General features: G+C 43.7%; 1 long non-coding RNA gene across 1 annotated transcript in view; it reads left to right on the forward strand.

Moving 5' to 3' along the window:
• Nucleotides 1–2,127: 2,127 nt before the first annotated feature.
• Nucleotides 2,128–14,017, forward strand: part of LOC137218352 (uncharacterized) — a 360,832-nt gene continuing 348,942 nt past the window's right edge. Inside the window, exon 1 of the long non-coding RNA XR_010940671.1 lies at nt 2,128–2,189. This is a non-coding gene — a long non-coding RNA (uncharacterized lncRNA). The remainder of the gene's footprint in view (nt 2,190–14,017) is intronic.

Genomic DNA, 14,017 nt, shown 5'->3' on the forward strand with positions numbered 1-14,017 from the left:
CACACGGTGGATCATACTCTGGGTTCCACGTGCATGTTTTAGCTGAAGGAAGAATCCTTTAAACCTGGAGAGTTGAGACCCATGGAATGGGTACCATGCAATATGACTTCAAAGGGTCTGCATTGGCTCACCGAACCTCACCAATCCTATCACTGCTGCGCTTATGCCGCTGTACACACGCTTGATTCTCTTTCGGAGACATATAAATCCATAGGTTTTAAGATTCTTACTAGTCAGGTATATTCTTAGGCGTTTAATATGGGGTGTTGTGTCCTCTTCGTTGAGCAAGGAGTAGCTCTTCTCTATTACATATTTGGATTATGGAACGGTATCTGTGCTAATTTCAATCTCTGGTTTTATGTAGCACCCCAACTCACCTTTCCCCTTAAGCAAGCATAAGTTGGTTTTCTACATTTGAGACCCTGTTCTGTTTTGTAATTCTGTTCCTGTGTAGCCAAGTTTACATTCCGTGTATTAGTGATATCTTATGATGTTTCTTTTTCTGTGTGACTTATCTCACTTAGAATCATCGTACCTGAATCCACTCATTATGCTGCTATGGGCCTGATGACATAGATTTCATTGCTGAGTGATATTGCATTGTACGTAAGTACCACAACTTCTTTATCCATTTTTCACTTTCTGTGATATTGAATTTGTACTGTAAACGAGGTTCTTGTAAACAGAGCCGTCCCAAATTTAGGGGTGGCTGTGTCTTTTTGATTTTAATTTCCCTAAGCTATAGGACCATAAGTGGAAGCGCCCTAGGCTCTGTTGCTTTGTTTTTTATATGTTTCAGGAAACACCATACACTTCTCCAGAGTGGCTGTTGGCAATTTACATCCCGCCCATCAGCATAACAAGGCTCCCAGTTCTCCATGGCCTGTCCTGCCTTTCTGGATTTTACACTTTTTTCAGATGGCCCTTTTGACCGGGGGGCAGTGAGACTTCATTGTAGTGCAGATTTCCTTTGCAAGCTTGCTTGGTTGGCCAAAAAGGGCGTATGCGTTTTTTCCTGAATATATTCAGGAAAAAACGCATACGCCCTTTTTGGCCAAGTGCATCATTGTGGACGTTCTGCCTCTTTTCCTATGCTTTACATGCAATTCCAGTCTACCTCCTGAAATCGGTTTCCTGCAATTCTGCCCCACTTTCAACTCCTCTTGGCAGCCTTACTTCAATATATTTTTGGACGATAATTGTCATTTATAACTCTGCAGGTTTGTGAATTACAGTGCCCCTGAGCTCCTTTCTTCAACTCGCTTTCTTGTGAGCTGGCCGCAACACCGCAGGATTGCTACAGGCCCTAGTGTGGTTCTGGCATGGCACGCTGAGCCTTTGGTTAATTCCTCTTCCTGGTGGGAAATGAGAGTAAAATTTGCCCGTCCAGACACCTCCATCTAGTCTCTCATTGGTTCTCCCTATTCCTGTTCATTTTCCAAAGAAATTGCAAACTGGGCCAAAGAGGAGCTTAAAGGCACTGACTCTCCAAGTGGGGAGAGTGTTAGTAAAGCATCTGGAATGTTGCACACGAGTACCAGGGGACGAAAACTGAGACACATTTGAACACGTTTCCCGATCACACGGTGGATCATACTCTGGGTTCCACATGCATGTTTTAGCTGAAGGAAGAATCCCTTAAACCTGGAGAGTTGAGACCCATGGAATGGGTACCATGCAATATGACTTCAAAGGGTCTGCATTTGCTCACCAAACCTCACCAATCCTATCACTGCTGCGTTTATGCCGCTGTACACATGCTTGATTCTCTTTTGGAGACATATAAATCCATAGGTTTTAAGATTCTTACTAGTCAGTTATATTCTTAGGCGTTTAATATTGGGCGTTGAGTCCACTTCATTGAGCAAGGAGTAGCTCTTGTCTATTACATATTTGGCTTATGGAACGGTATCTGGCTAATTTCAATCTCTGGTTTTATGCAGCACCCCAACTCACCTTTCCCCTTAAGCAAGCATAAGTTGGTTTTCTACATTTGAGACCCTGTTCTGTTTTGTAATTCAGTTCCTGTGTAGCCAAGTTTACATTCCGTGTAGTAGTGATATCTTATGATGTTTCTTTTTCTGTGTGACTTATTTCACTTAGAATCATCGTACCTGAATCCACTCATTATGCTGCTATGCGCCTGATGACATAGATTTCATTGCTGAGTGATATTGCATTGTACTTAAGTACCACAACTTCTTTATCCTTTTTTCACTTTCTGTGATATTGAACTTGTACCGTAAAAGAGGTTCTTGTAAACAGAGCCGTCCGAAACTTTCGGGTGGCTGTGTATTTTTGATTTTAATTTCCCTAAGCTAAAGGACCATAAGTGGAAGTGCCCTAGGCTCTGTTGCTTTGGTTTTTAGATGTTTCAGGAAACACCATACACTTCTCCAGAGTGGCTGTTGGCAATTTACATCCCGCCCATCAGCATAACAAGGCTCCCAGTTCTCCATGGCCTGTCCTGCCTTTCTGGATTTTACACTTTTTTCAGATGGCCCTTTTGACCGGGGGGCAGTGAGACTTCATTGTAGTGCAGATTTCCTTTGCAAGCTTGCTTGGTTGGCCAAAAAGTGCGTATGCGTTTTTTCCTGAATATATTCAGGAAAAAACGCATACGCCCTTTTTGGCCAAGTGCGTCATTGTGGACGTTCTGCCTCTTTTCCTATGCTTTACATGCAATTCCAGTCTACCTCCTGAAATCGGTTTCCTGCAATTCTGCCCCGCTTTCAAGTCCTCTTGGCAGCCATACTTCAATATATTTTTGGACTATAGCTGTCATTTATAACTCTGCAGGTTTGTGAATTACAGTGCCCCTGAGCTCCTTTCTTCAACTCGCTTTCTTGTGAGCTGGCCGCAACACCGCAGCATTGCTTCAGGCCCTAGTGTGGTTCCGGCATGGCACGCTGAGCCTTTGGTTAATTCCTCTTCCTGGTGGGAAATGAGAGTTAAATTTGCCTGTCCAGACACCTCCAGCTAGTCTCTCATTGGTTCTCCCTATTCCTGTTCATTTTCCGCAGAAATTGCAAACTGGGCCAAACAGGAGGTTAAAGGCACTGACTCTCCAAGTGGGAAGAGTGTTAGTAAAGCGTCTGGAATGTTGCACACGAGTACCAGGGGACGAAACCTGAGACACATTTGAACACGTTTCCCGATCACACGGTGGATCATACTCTGGGTTCCACATGCATGTTTTAGCTGAAGGAAGAATCCCTTAAACCTGGAGAGTTGAGACCCATGGAATGGGTACCATGCAATATGACTTCAAAGGGTCTGCATTTGCTCACCAAACCTCACCAATCCTATCACTGCTGCGTTTATGCCGCTGTACACACGCTTGATTCTCTTTCGGAGACATAGAAATCCATAGGTTTTAAGATACTTACTAGTCATCTGTATTCTTAGGCGGTTAATATGTGGTGTAGAGTCCACTTCATTGAGCAAGGAGTAACTCTTGTCTATTACATATTTGGCTTATGGAACGGTATCTGTGCTAATTTCAATCTCTGGTTTTATGCAGCACCCCAACTCACCTTTCCCCTTAAGCAAGCATAAGTTGGTTTTCTACATTTGAGACCCTGTTCTGTTTTGTAATTCAGTTCCTGTGTAGCCAAGTTTACATTCCGTGTAGTAGTGATATCTTATGATGTTTCCTTTTCTGTGTGACTTATTTCACTTAGAATCATCGTACCTGAATGCACTCATTATGCTGCTACGGGCCTGATGACATAGATTTCATTGCTGAGTGATATTGCATTGTACGTAATTACCATAACTTCTTTATCCATTTTTCGCTTTCTGTGATATTGAACTTGTACCGTAAACGAGGTTCTTGTAAACACAGCTGTCCCAAACTTTGGGGTGGCTGTGTCTTTTTTATTTTAATTTCCCTAATCTATAGGACCATAAGTGGAATTGCCCTAGGCTCTGTTGCTTTGTTTTTTAGATGTTTCAGGAAACACCATACACTTCTCCAGAGTGGCTGTTGGCAATTTACATCCCGCCCATCAGCATAACAAGGCTCCCAGTTCTCCATGGCCTGTCCTGCCTTTCTGGATTTTACACTTTTTTCAGATGGCCCTTTTGACCGGGGGGCAGTGAGACTTCATTGTAGTGCAGATTTCCTTTGCAAGCTTGCTTGGTTGGCCAAAAAGGGCGTATGCGTTTTTTCCTGAATATACTCAGGAAAAAACACATATGCCCTTTTTGGCCAAGTGCATCATTGTGGACGTTCTGCCTCTTTTCCTATGCTTTACATGCAATGCCAGTCTACCTCCTGAAATCGGTTTCCTGCAATTCTGCCCCACTTTCAAGTCCTCTTGGCAGCCTTACTTCAATATATTTTTGGACGATAGCTGTCATTTATAACTCTGCAGGTTTGTGAATTACAGTGCCCCTGAGCTCCTTTCTTCAACTCGCTTTCTTGTGAGCTGGCCGCAACACCGCAGCATTGCTTCAGGCCCTAGTGTGGTTCCGGCATGGCACGCTGAGCCTTTGGTTAATTCCTCTTCCTGGTGGGAAATGAGAGTTAAATTTGCCCGTCCAGACATCTCCAGCTAGTCTCTCATTGGTTCTCCCTATTCCTGTTCATTTTCCGCAGAAATTGCAAACTGGGCTAAACAGGAGGTTAAAGGCACTGACTCTCCAAGTGGGAAGAGTGTTAGTAAAGCGTCTGGAATGTTGCACACGAGTACCAGGGGACGAAACCTGAGACACATTTGAACACGTTTCCCGATCACACGGTGGATCATACTCTGGGTTCCACATGCATGTTTTAGCTGAAGGAAGAATCCCTTAAACCTGGAGAGTTGAGACCCATGGAATGGGTACCATGCAATATGACTTCAAAGGGTCTGCATTTGCTCACCGAACCTCACCAATCCTATCACTGCTGCGTTTATGCCGCTGTACACACGCTTGATTCTCTTTCGGAGACATAGAAATCCATAGGTTTTAAGATACTTACTAGTCAGCTATATTCTTAGGCGGTTAATATGTGGTGTAGAGTCCACTTCGTTGAGCAAGGAGTAACTCTTGTCTATTACATATTTGGCTTATGGAACGGTATCTGTGCTAATTTCAATCTCTGGTTTTATGCAGCACCCCAACTCACCTTTCCCCTTAAGCAAGCATAAGTTGGTTTTCTACATTTGAGACCCTGTTCTGTTTTGTAATTCACTTCCTGTGTAGCCAAGTTTACATTCCGTGTAGTAGTGATATCTTATGATGTTTCTTTTTCTGTGTGACTTATTTCACTTAGAATCATCGTACCTGAATCCACTCATTATGCTGCTACGGGCCTGATGACATAGATTTCATTGCTGAGTGATATTGCATTGTACGTAATTACCATAACTTCTTTATCCATTTTTCGCTTTCTGTGATATTGAACTTGTACCTTAAACGAGGTTCTTGTAAACACAGCTGTCCCAAACTTTGGGGTGGCTGTGTCTTTTTTATTTTAATTTCCCTAAGCTATAGGACCATAAGTGGAATTGCCCTAGGCTCTGTTGCTTTGTTTTTTAGATGTTTCAGGAAACACCATACACTTCTCCAGAGTGGCTGTTGGCAATTTACATCCCGCCCATCAGCATAACAAGGCTCCCAGTTCTCCATGGCCTGTCCTGCCTTTCTGGATTTTACACTTTTTTCAGATGGCCCTTTTGACCGGGGGGCAGTGAGACTTCATTGTAGTGCAGATTTCCTTTGCAAGCTTGCTTGGTTGGCCAAAAAGGGTGTATGCGTTTTTTCCTGAATATATTCAGGAAAAAACGCATACGCCCTTTTTGGCCAAGTGCATCATTGTGGACGTTCTGCCTCTTTTCCTATGCTTTACATGCAATTCCAGTCTACCTCCTGAAATCGGTTTCCTGCAATTCTGCCCCACTTTCAAGTCCTCTTGGCAGCCTTACTTCAATATATTTTTGGACGATAGCTGTCATTTATAACTCTGCAGGTTTGTGAATTAGAGTGCCCCTGAGCTCCTTTCTTCAACTCGCTTTCTTGTGAGCTGGCCGCAACACCGCAGCATTGCTTCAGGCCCTAGTGTGTTTCCGGCATGGCACGCTGAGCCTTTGGTTAATTCCTCTTCCTGGTGGGAAATGAGAGTTAAATTTGCCCGTCCAGACACCTCCAGCTAGTCTCTCATTGGTTCTCCCTATTCCTGTTCATTTTCCACAGAAATTGCAAACTGGGCCAAACAGGAGGTTAAAGGCAATGACTCTCCAAGTGGGGAGAGTGTTAGTAAAGCGTCTGGAATGTTGCACCCGAGTACCAGGGTACGAAACCTGAGACACATTTGAACACGTTTCCCGATCACACGGTGGATCATACTCTGGGTTCCACATGCATGTTTTAACTGAAGGAAGAATCCCTTAAACCTGGAGAGTTGAGACCCATGGAATGGGTACCATGCAATATGACTTCAAAGGGTCTGCATTTGCTCACCGAACCTCACCAATCCTATCACTGCTGCGTTTATGCCGCTGTACACACGCTTGATTCTCTTTCGGAGTCATAGAAATCCATAGGTTTTAAAATACTTACTAGTCAGCTATATTCTTAGGCGTTTAATATGGGGTGTAGAGTCCACTTGGTTGAGCAAGGAGTAGCTCTTATCTATTACATATTTGGCTTATGGAACGGTATCCGTGCTAATTTCAATCTCTGGTTTTATGCAGCACCCCAACTCACCTTTCCCCTTAAGCAAGCATAAGTTGGTTTTCTACATTTGAGACCCTGTTCTGTTTTGTAATTCAGTTCCTGTGTAGGAAAGTTTACATTCCGTGTAGTAGTGATATCTTATGATGTTTCTTTTTCTGTGTGACTTATTTTACTTAGAATCTTCGTACCTGTATCCACTCATTATGCTGCTACGGGCCTGATGACATAGATTTCATTGCTGAGTGATATTGCATTGTACGTAAGTACCACAAATTCTTTATCCATTTTTCGCTTTCTGTGATATTGAATTTCTTCTGTAAACGAGGTTCTTGTAAACAGAGCCGTCCCAAACTTTGGGGTGGCTGTGTCTTTTTGATTTTAATTTCCCTAAGCTATAGGACCATAAGTGGAAGTGCCCTAGGCTCTGTTGCTTTGTTTTTTAGATGTTTCAGGAAACACCATACACTTCTCCAGAGTGGCTGTTGGCAATTTACATCCCGCCCATCAGCATAACAAGGCTCCCAGTTCTCCATGGCCTGTCCTGCCTTTCTGGATTTTATACTTTTTTCAGATGGCCCTCTTGACCGGGGGCAGTGAGACTTCATTGTAGTGCAGATTTCCTTTGCAAGCTTGCTTGGTTGGCCCAAAAGGGCGTATGCGTTTTTTCCTGAATATATTCAGGAAAAAACGCATACGCCCTTTTTGGCCAAGTGCATCATTGTGGTCGTTCTGCCTCTTTTCCTATGCTTTACATGCAATTCCAGTCTACCTCCTGAAATCGGTTTCCTGCAATTCTGCCCCGCTTTCAAGTCCTCTTGGCAGCCTTACTTCAATATATTTTTGGACGATAGCTGTCATTTATAACTCTGCAGGTTTGTGAATTACAGTGCCCCTGAGCTCCTTTCTTCAACTCGCTTTCTTGTGAGCTGGCCGCAACTCCGCAGCCTTGCTTCAGGCCCTAGTGTGGTTCCGGCATGGCACGCTGAGCCTTTGGTTAATTCCTCTTCCTGGTGGGAAATGAGAGTTAAATTTGCCCGTCCAGACACCTCCAGCTAGTCTCTCATTGGTTCTCCCTATTCCTGTTCATTTTCCGCAGAAATTGCAAACTGGGCCAAACAGGAGGTTAAAGGCACTGACTCTCCAAGTGGGGAGAGTGTTAGTAAAGCGTCTGGAATGTTGCACACGAGTACCATGGGACGAAACCTGAGACACATTTCAACACGTTTCCCTGTCAAACGGTGGATCATACTCTGGGTTCCACATGCATGTTTTAGCTGAAGGAAGAATCCCTTAAACCTGGAGAGTTGAGACCCATGGAATGGGTACCATGCAATATGACCTCAAAGGGTCTGCATTTGCTCACCGAACCTCACCAATCCTATCACTGCTGCGCTTATGCCACTGTACACACGCTTGATTCTCTTTCGGAGACATATAAATCCATAGGTTTTAAGATTCTTACTAGTCAGGTATATTCTTAGACGTTTAATATGGGATGTTGAGTCCTCTTCGTTGAGCAAGGAGTAGCTCTTGTCTATTACATATTTGGCTTATGGAATGGTATCTGTGCTAATTTCAATCTCTGGTTTTATGCAGAACCCCAACTCACCTTTCCCCTTAAGCAAGCATAAGTTGGTTTTCTACATTTGAGACCCTGTTCTGTTTTGTAATTCAGTTTCTGTGTAGCCAAGTTTACATTCCGTGTAGTAGTGATATCTTATGATGTTTCTTTTTCTGTGTGACTTATTTCACTTAGAATCATCGTACCTGAATCCACTCATTATGCTGCCACGGGCCTGATGATATAGATTTCATTGCTGAGTGATATTGCCTTGTACGTAAGTACCACAAATTCTTTATCCATTTTTCACTTTCTGTGTTATTGAACTTGTACCGTAAACGAGGACCTTGTAAACAGAGCCGTCCCAAAATTTGGGGTGGCTGTGTCTTTTTGATTTTAATTTCCCTAAGCTATAGGACCATAAGTGGAAGTGCCCTAGGCTCTGTTGCTTTGTTTTTTAGATGTTTCAGGAAACACCATACACTTCTCCAGAGTGGCTGTTGGCAATTTACATCCCGCCCATCAGCATAACAAGGCTCCCAGTTCTCCATGGCCTGTCCTGCCTTTCTGGATTTTATACTTTTTTCAGTTGGCCCTTTTGACTGGGGAGCAGTGAGACTTCATTGTAGTGCAGATTTCCTTTGCAAGCTTGCTTGGTTGGCCAAAAAGTGCGTATGCGTTTTTTCCTGAATATATTCAGGAAAAAACGCATACGCCCTTTTTGGCCAAGTGCATCATTGTGGACGTTCTGCCTCTTTTCCTATGCTTTACATGCAATTCCAGTCTACCTCCTGAAACCGGTTTCCTGCAATTCTGCCCCGCTTTCAAGTCCTCTTGGCAGCCTTACTTCAATATATTTTTGGACGATAGCTGTCATTTATAACTCTGCAGGTTTGTGAATTACAGTGCCCCTGAGCTCCTTTCTTCAACTCGCTTTCTTGTGAGCAGGCCGCAACACCGCAGCCTTGCTTCAGGCCCTAGTGTGGTTCCGGCATGGCACGCTGAGCCTTTGGTTAATTCCTCTTCCTGGTGGGAAATGAGAGTTAAATTTGCCGGTCCAGACACCTCCAGATAGTCTCTCATTGGTTCTCCCTATTCCTGTTCATTTTCTGCAGAAATTGCAAACTGGGCCAAACAGGAGGTTAAAGGCACTGACTCTCCAAGTGGGGAGAGTGTTAGTAAAGCGTCTGGAATGTTGCACCCGAGTACCAGGGGACGAAACCTGAGACACATTTGAACACGTTTCCCGATCACACGTTGGATCATACTCTGGGTTCCACATGCATGTTTTAGCTGAAGGAAGAATCCCTTAAACCTGGAGAGTTGAGACCCATGGAATGGGTACCATGCAATATGACTTCAAAGGGTCTGCATTTGCTCACCGAACCTCACCAATCCTATCACTGCTGCGTTTATGCCGCTGTACACACGCTTGATTCTCTTTCGGAGTCATAGAAATCCATAGGTTTTAAGATACTTAGTAGTCAGCTATATTCTTAGGCGTTTAATATGGGGTGTAGAGTCCACTTCGTTGAGCAAGGAGTAACTCTTGTCTATTACATATTTGGCTTATGGAACGGTATCTGTGCTAATTTCAATCTCTGGTTTTATGCAGCACCCCAACTCACCTTTCCCCTTAAGCAAGCATAAGTTGGTTTTCTACATTTGAGACCCTGTTCTGTTTTGTAATTCAGTTCCTGTGTAGCCAAGTTTACATTCCGTGTAGTAGTGATATCTTATGATGTTTCTTTTTCTGTGTGACTTATTTCACTTAGAATCATCGTACCTGAATGCACTCATTATGCTGCTACGGGCCTGATGACATAGATTTCATTGCTGAGTGATATTGCATTGTACGTAAGTACCACAACTTCTTTATCCATTTTTCACTTTCTGTGATATTGAATTTCTACTGTAAACGAGGTTCTTGTAAACAGAGCCATCCCAAACTTTGGGGTGGCTGTGTCTTTTTGATTTTAATTTCCCTAAGCTATAGGACCATAAGTGGAAGTGCCCTAGGCTCTGTTGCTTTGTTTTTTAGATGTTTCAGGAAACAACATACACTTCTCCAGAGTGGCTGTTGGCAATTTACATCCCGCCCATCAGCATAACAAGGCTCCCACGTCTCCATGGCCTGTCCTGCCTTTCTGGATTTTACACATTTTTCAGATGGCCCTTTTGACCGGGGTTGAGTGAGACTTCATTGTAGTGCAGATTTCCTTTGCAAGCTTGCTTGGTTGGCCAAAAAGTGCGAATGCGTTTTTTCCTGAATATATTCAGGAAAAAGCGCATACGCCCTTTTTGGCCAAGTGCATCATTGTGGACTTTCTGCCTCTTTTCCTATGCTTTACATGCAATTCCAGTCTACCTCCTGAAATCGGTTTCCTGCAATTCTGCCCCGCTTTCAAGTCCTCTTGGCAGCCTTACTTCAATATATTTTTGGACGATAGCTGTCATTTATAACTCTGCAGGTTTGTGAATTACAGTGCCCCTGAGCTCCTTTCTTCAACTCGCTTTCTGGTGAGCTGGTCGCAACACCGCAGCATTGCTTCAGGCCCTAGTGTGGTTCCGGCATGGCACGCTGAGCCTTTGGTTAATTCTTCTTCCTGGTGGGAAATGAGAGTTAAGTTTGCCCATACAGGCACCTCCAGCTAGTCTCTAATTGGTTCTCCCTATTCCTGTTCATTTTCCACAGAAATGGCAAACTGGGCCAAACAGGAGGTTAAAGACAATGACTCTCCAAGTGGGGAGAGTGTAGTAAAGTGACTGGAATGTTGCACCCGAGTACCAGGGGATGAAAACTGAGACACATTTGAACACGTTTCCTGATCACACGGTGGATCATACTCTGGGTTCCACATGCATGTTTTAGCTGAAGGAAGAATCCCTTAAACCTGGAGAGTTGAGACCCATGGAATGGGTACCATGCAATATGACTTCAAAGGTCTACATTGGCTCACCGAACCTTACCAATCCTATCACTGCTGCGTTTATGCCGCTGTACACATGCTTGATTCTCTTTCGGAGACATAGAAATCCATAGGTTTTAAGATTCTTACTAGTCAGGTATATTCTTAGGCGTTTAATATGGGGTGTAGAGTCCACTTTGTTGAGCAAGGAGTAGCTCTTGTCTATTACATATTTGGCTTATGGAACGGTATCTGTGCTAATTTCAATCTCTGGTTTTATGCAGCACCCCAACTCACCTTTCCCCTTAAGCAAGCATAAGTTGGTTTTCTACATTTGAGACCCTGTTCTGTTTTGTAATTCAGTTCCTGTGTAGCCAAGTTTACATTCCGTGTAGTAGTGATATCTTATGATGTTTCTTTTTCTGTGTGACTTATTTCACTTAGAATCATCGTACCTGAATCCACTCATTATGCTGCTACGGGCCTGATGACATAGATTTCATTGCTGAGTGATATTGCATTGTACGTAAGTACCACAACTTCTTTATCCATTTTTCGCTTTCTGTGATATTGAACTTGTACCGTAAACGAGGTTCTTGTAAACACAGCTGTCCCAAACTTTGGGGTGGCTGTGTCTTTTTGATTTTAATTTCCCTAAGCTATAGGACCATAAGTGGAATTGCCCTAGGCTCTGTTGCTTTGTTTTTTAGATGTTTCAGGAAACACCATACACTTCTCCAGAGTGGCTGTTGGCAATTTACATCCCGCCCATCAGCATAACAAGGCTCCCAGTTCTCCATGGCCTGTCCTACCTTTCTGGATTTTACACTTTTTTCAGATGGCCCTTTTGACCGGGGGGCAGTGAGACTTCATTGTAGTGCAGATTTCCTTTGCAAGCTTGCTTGGTTGGCCCAAAAGGGCGTATGCGTTTTTTCCTGAATATATTCACGAAAAAACGCATACGCCCTTTTTGGCCAAGTGCATCATTGTGGACGTTCTGCCTCTTTTCCTATGCTTTACATGCAATTCCAGTCTACCTCCTGAAATCGGTTTCCTGCAATTCTGCCCCGCTTTCAAGTCCTCTTGGCAGCCTTACTTCAATATATTTTTGGACGATAGCTGTCATTTATAACTCTGCAGGTTTGTGAATTACAGTGCCCCTGAGCTCCTTTCTTCAACTCGCTTTCTGGTGAGCTGGTCGCAACACCGCAGCATTGCTTCAGGCCCTAGTGTGGTTCCGGCATGGCACGCTGAGCCTTTGGTTAATTCTTCTTCCTGGTGGGAAATGAGAGTTAAGTTTGCCCATACAGGCACCTCCAGCTAGTCTCTAATTGGTTCTCCCTATTCCTGTTCATTTTCCACAGAAATGGCAAACTGGGCCAAACAGGAGGTTAAAGACAATGACTCTCCAAGTGGGGAGAGTGTAGTAAAGCGACTGGAATGTTGCACCCGAGTACCAGGGGACGAAAACTGAGACACATTTGAACACGTTTCCCGATCACACGGTGGATCATACTCTGGGTTCCACATGCATGTTTTAGCTGAAGGAAGAATCCCTTAAACCTGGAGAGTTGAGACCCATGGAATGGGTACCATGCAATATGACTTCAAAGGGTCTGCATTTGCTCACCGAACCTCACCAATCCTATCACTGCTGCGTTTATGCCGCTGTACACACGCTTGATTCTCTTTCGGAGTCATAGAAATCCATAGGTTTTAAGATACTTACTAGTCAGCTATATTCTTAGGCGTTTAATATGGGGTGTAGAGTCCACTTCGTTGAGCAAGGAGTAACTCTTGTCTATTACATATTTGGCTTATGGAACGGTATCTGTGCTAATTTCAATCTCTGGTTTTATGCAGCACCCCAACTCACCTTTCCCCTTAAGCAAGCATAAGTTGGTTTTCTACATTTGAGACCCTGTTCTGTTTTGTAATTCAGTTCCTGTGTAGCCAAGTTTACATTCCGTGTAGTAGTGATATCTTATGATGTTTCTTTTTCTGTGTGACTTATTTCACTTAGAATCATCGTACCTGAATGCACTCATTATGCTGCTACGGGCCTGATGACATAGATTTCATTGCTGAGTGATATTGCATTGTACGTAAGTACCACAACTTCTTTATCCATTTTTCACTTTCTGTGATATTGAATTTCTACTGTAAACGAGGTTCTTGTAAACAGAGCCATCCCAAACTTTGGGGTGGCTGTGTCTTTTTGATTTTAATTTCCCTAAGCTATAGGACCATAAGTGGAAGTGCCGTAGGCTCTGTTGCTTTGTTTTTTAGATGTTTCAGGAAACAACATACACTTCTCCAGAGTGGCTGTTGGCAATTTACATCCCGCCCATCAGCATAACAAGGCTCCCAGTTCTCCATGGCCTGTCCTGCCTTTCTGGATTTTACACATTTTTCAGATGGCCCTTTTGACCGGGGTTGAGTGAGACTTCATTGTAGTGCAGATTTCCTTTGCAAGCTTGCTTGGTTGGCCAAAAAGTGCGAATGCGTTTTTTCCTGAATATATTCAGGAAAAAGCGCATACGCCCTTTTTGGCCAAGTGCATCATTGTGGACTTTCTGCCTCTTTTCCTATGCTTTACATGCAATTCCAGTCTACCTCCTGAAATCGGTTTCCTGCAATTCTGCCCCGCTTTCAAGTCCTCTTGGCAGCCTTACTTCAATATATTTTTGGACGATAGCTGTCATTTATAACTCTGCAGGTTTGTGAATTACAGTGCCCCTGAGCTCCTTTCTTCAACTCGCTTTCTGGTGAGCTGGTCGCAACACCGCAGCATTGCTTCAGGCCCTAGTGTGGTTCCGGCATGGCACGCTGAGCCTTTGGTTAATTCTTCTTCCTGGTGGGAAATGAGAGTTAAGTTTGC

This window comes from Pseudorca crassidens, unplaced genomic scaffold (genome assembly GCF_039906515.1).
Source record: "Pseudorca crassidens isolate mPseCra1 unplaced genomic scaffold, mPseCra1.hap1 Scaffold_90, whole genome shotgun sequence".
In the NCBI taxonomy this organism is placed as follows: Eukaryota; Metazoa; Chordata; class Mammalia; order Artiodactyla; family Delphinidae; genus Pseudorca; species Pseudorca crassidens.